Source organism: Oncorhynchus keta, unplaced genomic scaffold (assembly GCF_023373465.1).
Source record: "Oncorhynchus keta strain PuntledgeMale-10-30-2019 unplaced genomic scaffold, Oket_V2 Un_contig_22502_pilon_pilon, whole genome shotgun sequence".
NCBI classification, from domain to species: Eukaryota; Metazoa; Chordata; class Actinopteri; order Salmoniformes; family Salmonidae; genus Oncorhynchus; species Oncorhynchus keta.
In genome coordinates, this window is record NW_026282937.1 from 12,425 (window position 1) to 25,000 (window position 12,576).

At 41.8% G+C, this 12,576-nt stretch overlaps 1 pseudogene; it reads left to right on the top strand.

Annotated features, from left to right (window-relative positions):
• The first annotated feature begins 598 nt into the window (after positions 1-598).
• LOC127921469 (NLR family CARD domain-containing protein 3-like) overlaps positions 599-12,576 on the top strand; it is a 15,881-nt pseudogene continuing 3,903 nt past the window's right edge.

Sequence of the window (12,576 nt, forward strand, 5' to 3'; positions counted from 1 at the left end):
AGTTGTCACTGTGTATAACCACAACCAACATGCTGGATCTCTGTTTAGTTGTCACTGTGTTAACCACAACCAACATTATCTCTGTTTAGTTGTCACTGTGTTATAACCACAACCAACATGTTGGATCTCTGTTTAGTTGTCACTGTGTTAACCACAACCAACATGCTGGATCTCTGTTTAGTTGTAACTGTTCTGTGTTGTTAACCACAACCAACATGTTGGATCTCTGTTTAGTTGTCACTGTGTTAACCACAACCAACTGTTTATGACTGGATCTCTGTTTAGTTGTCACTGTGTTAACCACAACCAACATGTTGGATCTCTGTTTAGTTGTCACTGTGTTAACCACAACCAACATGATGGATCTCTGTTTAGTTGTCACTGTGTTAACCACAACCAACATGTTGGATCTCTGTTTATTGTCACTGTGTTAACTACAACCAACATGATGGATCTCTGTTTAGTTGTCACTGTCTTAACCACAACCAACATGTTGGATCTCTGTTTAGTTTAGTTGTCACATGTTGGATCTCTGTTTAGTTGTCACTGTGTTAATAACCACAACCAACATGCTGGATCTCTGTTTAGTTGTCACTGTGTTAACCACAACCAACATGTTGGATCTCTGTTTATAGGAGTCAGTGCTCTAAAATGAGTCTCTCTGGGGATAGAGAGGAGGAGGGCCCTGCCTCTAAAAGGTGTCTCTCTGGGAAGAGAGAGGAGGGACCTGCCTCTAAAAGGCATCTCTCTGGGAAGAGAGAGGAGGGACCTGCCTCTAAAAGGCATCTCTCTGGGGAGAGAGAGGAGGAGGGCCCTGCCTCTAAAAGGCATCTCTCTGGGGAGAGAGAGGAGGGGGACCCTGCCTCTAAAATGAGTCTCTCTGGGGAACATGACACCAAAACTAAGAGGTGAGATGATTCTATATACTGTAACTATATACAATATACTACATTCTATATACTGTAACTATATACTATATACTACATTCTATATACTGTAACTATATACTATATACTACATTCTATATACTGTAACTATATACTATATACTACATTCTATATACTGTAACTATATACTATATACTACATTCTATATACTGTAACTATATACTTTATACTAGATTCTATATACTGTAACTATATACAATATACTACATTCTATATACTGTAACTATATACTATATACTACATTCTATATACTGTAACTATATACTATATACTACATTCTATATACTGTAACTATATACTATATACTACATTCTATATACTGTAACTATATACTATATACTACATTCTATATACTGTAACTATATACTATATACTACATTCTATATACTGTAACTATATACTATATACTACATTCTATATACTGTAACTATATACTACATTCTATATACTGTAACTATATACTACATTCTATATACTGTAACTATATACTATATACTACATTCTATATACTGTAACTATATACTATATACTACATTCTATATACTGTAACTATATACTATATACTACATTCTATATACTGTAACTATATACTATATACTACATTCTATATACTGTAACTATATACTACATTCTATATATTGTAACTATATACTACATTCTATATACTGTAACTATATACTATATACTACATTCTATATACTGTAACTATATACTATATACTACATTCTATATACTGTAACTATATACTATATACTACATTCTATATACTGTAACTATATACTATATACTACATTCTATATACTGTAACTATATACTATATACTACATTCTATATACTGTAACTATATACTACATTCTATATACTGTAACTATATACTATATACTACATTCTATATACTGTAACTATATACTATATACTTCATTCTATATACTGTAACTATATACTATATACTACATTATATATACTGTAACTATATACTATATACTACATTATATATACTGTAACTATATACTACATTCTATATACTGTAACTATATACTACATTCTATATACTGTAACTATATACTACATTCTATATACTGTACCTATATACTATATACTACATTCTATATACTGTAACTATATACTATATACTACATTCTATATACTGTAACTATATACTATATACTATATACTGTAACTAAATACTACATTCTATATACTGTAACTATATACTACATTCTATATACTGTAACTATATACTATATACTACATTCTATACACTGTAACTATATACTATATACTATATACTATATACTATAACTATATACTATATACTACATTCTATATACTGTAACTATATACTATATACTACATTCTATATACTGTAACTATATACTATATACTACATTCTATATACTGTAACTATATACTATATACTACATTCTATATACTGTAACTATATACTATATACTATATACTATAACTATATACTATATACTACATTCTATATACTGTAACTATATACTATCTACTACATTCTATATAGAAACCTGTAACTATACTACATTCTATATACTACATTCTATATACTGTAACTATATACTATATACTATATACTATATACTATAACTATATACTATATACAACATTCTATATACTGTAACTATATACTATATACTACATTCTATATACTGTAACTGTTCTAGATGTTTTGGAATGAAACTCTTCTTATGTTTCCCCATCTGAGCTCAGAGTAGATGAGAGATGTAATGTTTGTCTCTGTTGTGTTGAAGTCCAATCAAGCAGGAGAGACCAGCCTCCCCTGTTCCCAGCTGTGTGTCCATGAAGAGTGACCGGTCTATGGGTAAACCTATCAACTTTAGAGAGGAAGACTTTTCTACTGAACAAAGGTAAGAAGAACTCATGGGTCCTGGTCAGTGAGTTAAACAACACTGTCTCTAGTCATTTCTCCTCCCATTTTCCCATTTATTGTTGTTGTTTTCATAATCCACAGGCTAATCATTTTGTCCATTTTCATAGTCCTAAAACAATATTAAACAAACACAACATTCCCTCCCTGTGTGTGTGTGTGTGTGTGTGTGTGTGTGTGTGTGTGTGTGTGTGTGTGTGTGTGTGTGTGTGTGTGTCATGTGTGTGTGTGTGTGTGTGTGTGTGTGTACGCTCCTGGGTGAGGAGATGTAACCTCCATCCTGATTGCCTGTCACTTTTTCTCCTAACTACATGTCATATTACCTCAACTACCTGGTACCCTGCACATTGACTCAGTACTGGTACTCCTTATAGTCTCATTATTACCTCAACTACCTGGTACCCTGCACATTGACTCAGTACTGGTACTCCTTATAGTCTCATTATTACCTCAACTACCTGGTACCCTGCACATTGACTCAGTACTGGTTCTCCTTATAGTCTTGTTGTTTTCATAATACATAGGCTAATCATTTTGTCAATTTTCATAGCCCTAAAACAATTAAACAAACACAACATTCCCTCCCTGTGTGTGTGTGTGTGTGTCTCATTATTACCTCAACTGTGGTACCCTGTTGTGTGTGTGTGTGTGTGTGTGTGTGTGTGTGTGTGTGTGTGTGTGTGTGTGTGTGTGTGTGTGTGTGTGTGTGTGTGTGTGTGTGTGTGTGTGTGTGTGTGTGCTAAACCCTGGATGAGGATATGTAATTTCATGTTTTGTCCACAGAAACCAACAGGGGAGATCAGAGTCAGAGATTCTCAGTGGTCAGTCTTCCCAGAGTCATCAAACAGACCTGGACTCCATATTCAGTGTATGTGGTCCTGTTATGTACATTTGTTTTTGTTTACCTCAAGTAAAGTTGATCTGTCAATCATTCATTAATGTGTTAATGAGAAAGCATTTATTCTCTAGCTTAACTTATTTACTTTATTTATTTCAGTTGCTTGAAGAGAAAATGATGACGTTTGTGAAGAATGAGCTGAAGATGTTCAAGAGGATTCTTAGTCCAGAACTCCCAGAAGGCTTTGAGAGTCAGAAGCAGGATAAGGAAGTGGTGGATGCTGAAGATGAGAAGCAGGAGAGCAGTGCTAGAGAGGGGGCTCTGAAGATCACACTGCACATCCTGAGGAAAATGAACCAGAAGGAGCTTGCTGACACACTGGAGAAATGTAAGAGCTGTCTGCCTCATGTTGAATGCTGTTTTATAACATTTAAAAGCTGTAGCTAAAGTACAGCTAAAGTAGCTGTTTAACTCAATGATATTGTAGCTGTAACGGTTTTCTAGGTGTGAAGGAGAGTCGGACCAAAATGCAGCGTGTAGATTGTGATCCATGTTTAATAAACAAACGTAACACGAATCTAAATACAAACACTACAAAAACGTAACGAAAATCGAAACAGCCTATACTTTGTGTACACAGAGACAGGAACAAGGACACTAAGGACAATCACCCACAAAACACTCAAAGAATATGGCTGCCTAAATATGGTTCCCAATCAGAGACAACGATAAACACCTGCCTCTGATTGAGAACCACTCCAGACAGCCATAGACTCTGCTAGATCACCCCACTGGCTACAATCCCATATATACCAAAACCCCAAGACAGAAATACACCACAATACAAAAAACCCCATGCCACACCCTGGCCTGACCCAAACATGAAGATAAACACAAAATACTTCGACCAGGGCGTGACAGTAGCAGCCTTAAAACAACACCAAGTGACCTCATCAAGAAGCAGCAGGGATGTGTTGTACTGATTCATTTAGAGAGAGAGACAATATTAATAATACCATCAATAATACCAATAATAACATAATAATAACAATAATAATAACACCAGTCTGGATTATGAAAACATTGATAGTTATTAAAACAGATGTAATATGAATATCCTCTGTGTTATTTCTTCATTCAGATGAGCTTGCTGTGATTTGCCAACGTGAACTCAAATCTAATCTAAAGAAGAAGTTTCAATGTGTATTTGAGGGGATCGCTAAACAAGGAAACCCAACACTTCTCAATAAGATCTACACAGAGCTCTACATCACAGAGGGTGGAACAGGAGAGGTCAATAATGAACATGAGCTGAGACAGATTGAGACAACAACCAGGAAACAAGCAAGACCAGAGACTGCAATCAAATGTAACGACATCTTCAAACCCTTAACTGGACAAGATAAACCTATCAGAACTGTGCTGACCAAGGGAGTCGCTGGCATTGGAAAAACAGTCTCTGTGCAGAAGTTCATTCTGGACTGGGCTGAAGGAAAAGCAAATCAGGATGTCCAATTTGTATTTTCATTCCCTTTTCGGGAGCTAAATTTGATGAAAGAGGACAAACACACTTTCATTGAACTTCTCAATCAATTCTCAATGGAAACCAAACAATCAAGAATCTCCAACTACGACAAGTACAAAGTTCTGTTCATCTTTGATGGTCTGGATGAGTGCCGACTGCCCCTAGACTTCCAGAAGAACAAGATCTGTTGGGACGTCACAGAGTCAACCTCAGTGGATGTTCTGCTGACAAATCTCATCAGGGGAAATATGCTTCCCTCTGCTCTCCTCTGATAACTACCCGACCTGCAGCAGCCAATAAGATCCCTTCAGTGTGTGTTGACCAGGTGACAGAGGTACGAGGGTTCAATGACCCACAGAAGGAGGAGTACTTCAGGAAGAGATTCAGTGATGAGGACCTGGCCAGCAGAATCATCTCACACATAAAGACATCAAGGAGCCTCCACATCATGTGCCACATTCCAGTCTTCTGTTGGATTTCTGCAACAGTCCTTGAGCACATGCTGGAACATAAGAGAGAAGAGATGCCCAAGACTCTGACTGAGATGTACACACACCTTGTGGTGTTTCATACCAAACAGAAGAATGAAAAGTATCTTGGGAAAGAAGAGACAGGTCCACACTGGAATAAAGAGAGCATTCTGTCACTGGGAAAACTGGCTTTTCAACAGCTTGTGAAGGGCAATCTGATTTTCTATGAAGAAGACCTGAAAGAGGCTGGCATTGATGTCAATGAAGCCTCAGTGTACTCAGGATTGTGCACACAGCTCTTTAAAGAGGAATGTGTGCTATACCAGGACAAGGTATACTGCTTTGTTCATCTGAGCATTCAGGAGTTTCTGGCTGCTGTATATGTGTTCCTCTCATTCATCAACAACAATGAGAATCTAATGGACAAACTGCAAACAAACAACAAGCCTGAAGTTACTTTCTACAAGAGTGCTGTGGATAAAGCCTTACAAAGTGAGACGGGAAACCTGGACCTTTTCCTCCGCTTCCTTCTGGGCCTCTCACTGGAGTCCAATCAGAAGCACTTACAAGGTCTACTGACAAAGACAAGAAGCAGCTCACAGAGCCACAAAGAAACAGTCAAGTACATCAAGGAGAAGATCAGGAAGAATCCCTCTCCAGAGAGGAGCATCAATCTGTTCCACTGTCTGAATGAACTGAATGACCATTCTCTAGTGGAGGAGATCCAAAGATACCTGAGATCAGGAAGTCTCTCTGAAGTCAAACTGTCACCTGCACAGTGGTCAGCTCTGGTCTTTGTGTTGCTGACTTCAGAAAAGGAGCTGGATGTGTTTGACCTGAAGAAATACTCCAGATCAGAGGAAGGTCTTCTGAGGCTGCTGCCAGTGGTCAAAGCCTCCAGGGCTGTTCTGTGAGTAAATAAAATGACATTTAAGAACTAATCATCAGGAAGAAATATTCAGTTTAGAGACAATATGTATTATAATATGTGTATAATATATTATTTTGAAAAACATATTGAATAAATGCATTGATTTTCACATTAGTATATCATTATGACCATACAATTCTAGGAAACGGAAGATGAATCTTTATGTTCTTTGAGAGAATAAACCAAATGCATCTGCCATTGTCCTTCTACACTACTGGTGTTAAATTAACAGTGTGTTTGTGAAGTCATGATGATCTCTTTGCAGGCTGTCAGTCTGTCTAGTCACAGAGGAAGGCTGTGCTTCTCTGGTCTCAGCTCTGAGGTCAAACCCCTCACACCTGAGAGAGCTGGACCTGAGCTACAATCACCCAGGAGACTCAGGAGTCAGACTGCTCTCTGCTGGACTGGAGGATCCACACTGCAGACTGGAGAAACTCAAGTATGTAGAGGGTTTATGTCAATGTTCATATCAGACATGTTTGACTTATCAGGATAGTTAAGACAAACATTCTGAACACCACTTGGACAAAGTTATATACTGTTGTGTGTTCAGTGTGTCCTTTCACACAAGGGACACACTGGCAAGACACACTCACTGAACACACACAGGACACACACACACACACACACACACACACACACACACACACACACACACACACACACACACACACACACACACACACACACACACACACACACACTGAACACACATAGGACACAAACACACACACACTGGACACCAACAGGACACACACACACACACACACACGGGACACAATATGTTGCTCATTACACAGCAATAATCGTTTCACCACAGGGGTGTTGTGGTTAACTAACTAAATATTCTGTTAATTTCACATATCAATCACAATTAAAGCTTCATTTTCCTTCTACATGTACATTCTACTTGTGAAATTAACAGTGTGTTTGTGAAGTCATGATGATATCTTTGTCAGGCTGTCAGGCTGTGGAGTCACAGAGGAAGGCTGTGCTTCTCTGGTCTCAGCTCTGAGGTCAAACCCTCACACCTGAGAGAGCTGGATCTGAGTAACAATGACCTGAAGGATTCAGGAGTGAAGCTGCTCTCTGCTGGACTGGGGAATCCCCACTGTAAACTGGAGACTCTGAGGTCAGTATTCCTGTAGTTGGTCAACAAGTGATAACTGTTCACCAGATCCACATGTGTTTACCAGACACACATAGTCCACACCATATGTGTTTGGACAGTGATGCTCACAGTTTTAAATGTGGTGCTTTGCTCCAGCCTTTTGGATTTGAGGTAGAATGTTTCATATTAGGAGACAGTACAGAATGTCACCTTTTATTTGAGGGTATTTTCATACATATATATTTTACAGTAGAAATGAAAACACTTTATGTATCTCGTTCTCCCATTTGAAAAAGTCATAATATTTTGGATGAATTATTTTAGTCATACGTTTAGTATTTGGTCCCATATTCCATGCCTGCAGTGATTACATCAAGCTTGTGATTCTACTAACTTGTTGAATTAATTTGCAGTTTGTCTTGGTTGTGTTTTAGATGTTTTCCTAATAGAAACTGAATGGTGAATAATGTCCTGTCATTTTGGAGTCACTTCACTTGTATTGTCAGTAAGAATAGAAGATGTTTCTGAACACTTCTACATTCATGTGGATGCTACCATGATTATGAATAATCAGGAATGAATCGAGAATAATGATGAATGAGAAAGTTACAGAGGCACAAATATCAGACCCCCTCTGTTATTGGTAAGAGGTTAGCATGTTTTGTTGTAGTCTCTGTTATTGGTAATGGTGAGAGGTTAGCATGTTTTGTTGTAGCCTCTGTTATTGGTAATGGTGAGAGGTTAGCATGTTTTGTTGTAGCCTCTGTTATTGGTAATGGTGAGAGGTTAGCATGTTTTGTTGTAGTCTCTGTTATTGGTAATGGTGAGAGGTTAGCATGTTTTGTTGTAGTCTCTGTTATTGGTAATGGTGAGAGTTTAGCATGTTTTGTTGTAGCCTCTGTTATTGGTAATGGTGAGAGGTTAGCATGTTTTGTTGTAGCCTCTGTTATTGGTAATGGTGAGAGGTTAGCATGTTTTGTTGTAGCCTCTGTTATTGGTAATGGTGAGAGGTTAGCATGTTTTGTTGTAGCCTCTGTTATTGGTAATGGTGAGAGGTTAGCATGTTTTGTTGTAGCCTCTGTTATTGGTAATGGTGAGAGGTTAGCATGTTTTGTTGTAGTCTCTGTTATTGGTAATGGTGAGAGGTTAGCATGTTTTGTTGTAGTCTCTGTTATTGGTTATGGTGAGAGGTTAGTATGTTTTGTTGTAGCCTCTGTTATTGGTAATGGTGAGAGGTTAGCATGTTTTGTTGTAGCCTCTGTTATTGGTAATGGTGAGAGGTTACATTTTACATTTACATTTAAGTCATTTAGCAGACGCTCTTATCCAGAGCGACTTACAAATTGGTGCATTCACCTTATGACATCCAGTGGAACAGCCACTTTACAATAGTGCATCTAAATCTTTTAAGGGGGGGGGGGGTGAGAAGGATTACTTTATCCTATCCTAGGTATTCCTTAAAGAGGTGGGGTTTCAGGTGTCTCCGGAAGGTGGTGATTGACTCCGCTGTCCTGGCGTCGTGAGGGAGTTTGTTCCACCATTGGGGGCCAGAGCAGCGAACAGTTTTGACTGGGCTGAGCGGGAACTGTACTTCCTCAGTGGTAGGGAGGCGAGCAGGCCAGAGGTGGATGAACGAGTGCCCTTGTTTGGGTGTAGGGCCTGATCAGAGCCTGGAGGTACTGAGGTGCCGTTCCCCTCACAGCTCCGCAGGCAAGCACCATGGTCTTGTAGAGGATGCGAGCTTCAACTGGAAGCCAGTGGAGAGAGCGGAGGAGCGGGGTGACGTGAGAGAACTTGGGAAGGTTGAACACCAGACGGGCTGCGGCGTTCTGGATGAGTTGTAGGGGTTTAATGGCACAGGCAGGGAGCCCAGCCAACAGCGAGTTGCAGTAATCCAGACGGGAGATGACAAGTGCCTGGATTAGGACCTGCGCCACTTCCTGTGTGAGGCAGGGTCGTACTCTGCGGATGTTGTAGAGCATGAACCTACAGGAACGGGCCACCGCCTTGATGTTAGTTGAGAACGACAGGGTGTTGTCAAGGATCACGCCAAGGTTCTTAGCGCTCTGGGAGGAGGACACAATGGAGTTGTCAACTGTGATGGCGAGATCATGGAACGGGCAGTCCTTCCCCGGGAGGAAGAGCAGCTCCGTCTTGCCGAGGTTCAGCTTGAGGTGGTGATCCGTCATCCACACTGATATGTCTGCCAGACATGCAGAGATGCGATTCGCCACCTGGTCATCAGAAGGGGGAAAGGAGAAGATGAATTGTGTGTCGTCTGCATAGCAATGATAGGAGAGACCATGTGAGGTTATGACAGAGCCAAGTGACTTGGTGTATAGCGAGAATAGGAGAGGGCCTAGAACAGAGCCCTGGGGACACCAGTGGTGAGAGCGCGTGGTGAGGAGACAGATTCTCACCACGCCACCTGGTAGGAGCGACCTGTCAGGTAGGACGCAATCCAAGCGTGGGCCGCGCCCGGAGATGCCCAACTCGGAGAGGGTGGAGAGGAGGATCTGATGGTTCACAGTATCGAAGGCAGCTGATAGGTCTAGAAGGATGAGAGCAGAGGAGAGAGAGTTAGCTTTAGCAGTGCGGAGTGCCTCCGTGATACAGAGAAGAGCAGTCTCAGTTGAATGACTAGTCTTGAAACCTGACTGATTTGGATCAAGAAGGTCATTCTGAGAGAGATAGCGGGAGAGCTGGCCAAGGACGGCATGTTCAAGAGTTTTGGAGAGAAAAGAAAGAAGGGATACTGGTCTGTAGTTGTTGACATCGGAGGGATCGAGTGTAGGTTTTTTCAGAAGGGGTGCAACTCTCGCTCTCTTGAAGACGGAAGGGACGTGAGCCAGCGGTCAGGGATGAGTTGATGAGCGAGGTGAGGTAAGGGAGAAGGTCTCCGGAAATGGTCTGGAGTAGAGAGGAGGGGATAGGGTCAAGCGGGCAGGTTGTTGGGCGGCTGGCCGTCACAAGACGCGAGATTTCATCTGGAGAGAGGGGAGAAAGAGGTCAGAGCACAGGGTAGGGCAGTGTGAGCAGAACCAGCGGTGTCGTTTGACTTAGCAAACGAGGATCGGATGTCGTCGACCTTCTTTTCAAAATGGTTGACGAAGTCATCTGCAGAGAGGGAGGAGGGGGAGAGGGAGGATGATTCAGGAGGGAGGAGAAGGTGGCAAAAGAGCTTCCTAGGGTTAGAGGCAGATGCTTGGAATTTAGAGTGGTAGAAAGTGGCTTTAGCAGCAGAGACAGAGTAGGAAAATGTAGAGAGGAGGGAGTGAAAGGATGCCAGGTCCGCAGGGAGGCGAGTTTTCCTCCATTTCCGCTCGGCTGCCCGGAGCCCTGTTCTGTGAGCTCGCAATGAGTCGTCGAGCCACGGAGCGGGAGGGGAGGACCGAGCCGGCCTGGAGGATAGGGGACATAAAGAGTCAAAGGATGCAGAAAGGGAGGAGAGGAGGGTTGAGGAGGCAGAATCAGGAGATAGGTTGGAGAAGGTTTGAGCAGAGGGAAGAGATGATAGGATGGAAGAGGAGAGAGTAGCGGGGGAGAGAGAGCGAAGGTTGGGACGGCGCGATACCATCCGAGTAGGGGCAGTGTGGGAAGTGTTGGATGAGAGCGAGAGGGAAAAGGATACAAGGTAGTGGTCGGAGACTTGGAGGGAGTTGCAATGAGGTTAGTGGAAGAACAGCATCTAGTAAAGATGAGGTCGAGCGTATTGCCTGCCTTGTGAGTAGGGGGAAGGTGAGAGGGTGAGGTCAAAAGAGGAGAGGAGTGGAAAGAAGGAGGCAGAGAGGAATGAGTCAAAGGTAGACGTGGGGAGGTTAAAGTCGCCCAGAACTGTGAGAGGTGAGCCGTCCTCAGGAAAGGAGCTTATCAAGGCATCAAGCTCATTGATGAACTCTCCGAGGAACCTGGAGGGCGATAAATGATAAGGATGTTAAGCTTGAAAGGGCTGGTAACTGTGACAGCATGGAATTCAAAGGAGGCGATAGACAGATGGGTAAGGGGAGAAAGAGAGAATGACCACTTGGGAGAGATGAGGATCCCGGTGCCACCACCCCGCTGACCAGAAGCTCTCGGGGTGTGCGAGAACACGTGGGCGGACGAAGAGAGAGCAGTAGGAGTAGCAGTGTTATCTGTGGTGATCCATGTTTCCGTCAGTGCCAAGAAGTCGAGGGACTGGAGGGAGGCATAGGCTGAGATGAACTCTGCCTTGTTGGCCGCAGATCGGCAGTTCCAGAGGCTACCGGAGACCTGGAACTCCACGTGGGTCGTGCGCGCTGGGACCACCAGATTAGGGTGGCGTGGCCACGCGGTGTGGAGCGTTTGTATGGTCTGTGCAGAGAGGAGAGAACAGGGATAGACAGACACATAGTTGACAGGCTACAGAAGAGGATACGCTAATGCAAGAAGATTGGAATGACAAGTGGACTACACGTCTCGAATGTTCAGAAAGTTAAGCTTACGTAGCAAGAGTCTTATTGACTAAAATGATTAAAATGATACAGTACTTCTGAAGTAGGCTAGCTGGCAGTGGCTGCGTTGTTGACTTTGTAGGCTAGCTGGCAGTGGCTGCGTTGTTGACACTACACTAATCAAGTCGTTCCGTTGAGTGTAATAGTTTCTACAGTGCTGCTATTCGGGGGCTAGCTGGCTAGCTAGCAGTGTTGATTACGTTACGTTGCGTTAAAAGAACGACAATAGCTCTAGACTACACAATTATATTTGATACAAAGACGGCTATGTAGCTAGCTATGTAGCTAGCTACGATCAAACAAATCAAACCGTTGTGCTGTAATGAAATGAAGTGAAAATGTGATACTACCTGTGGAGCGAAGCGGAATG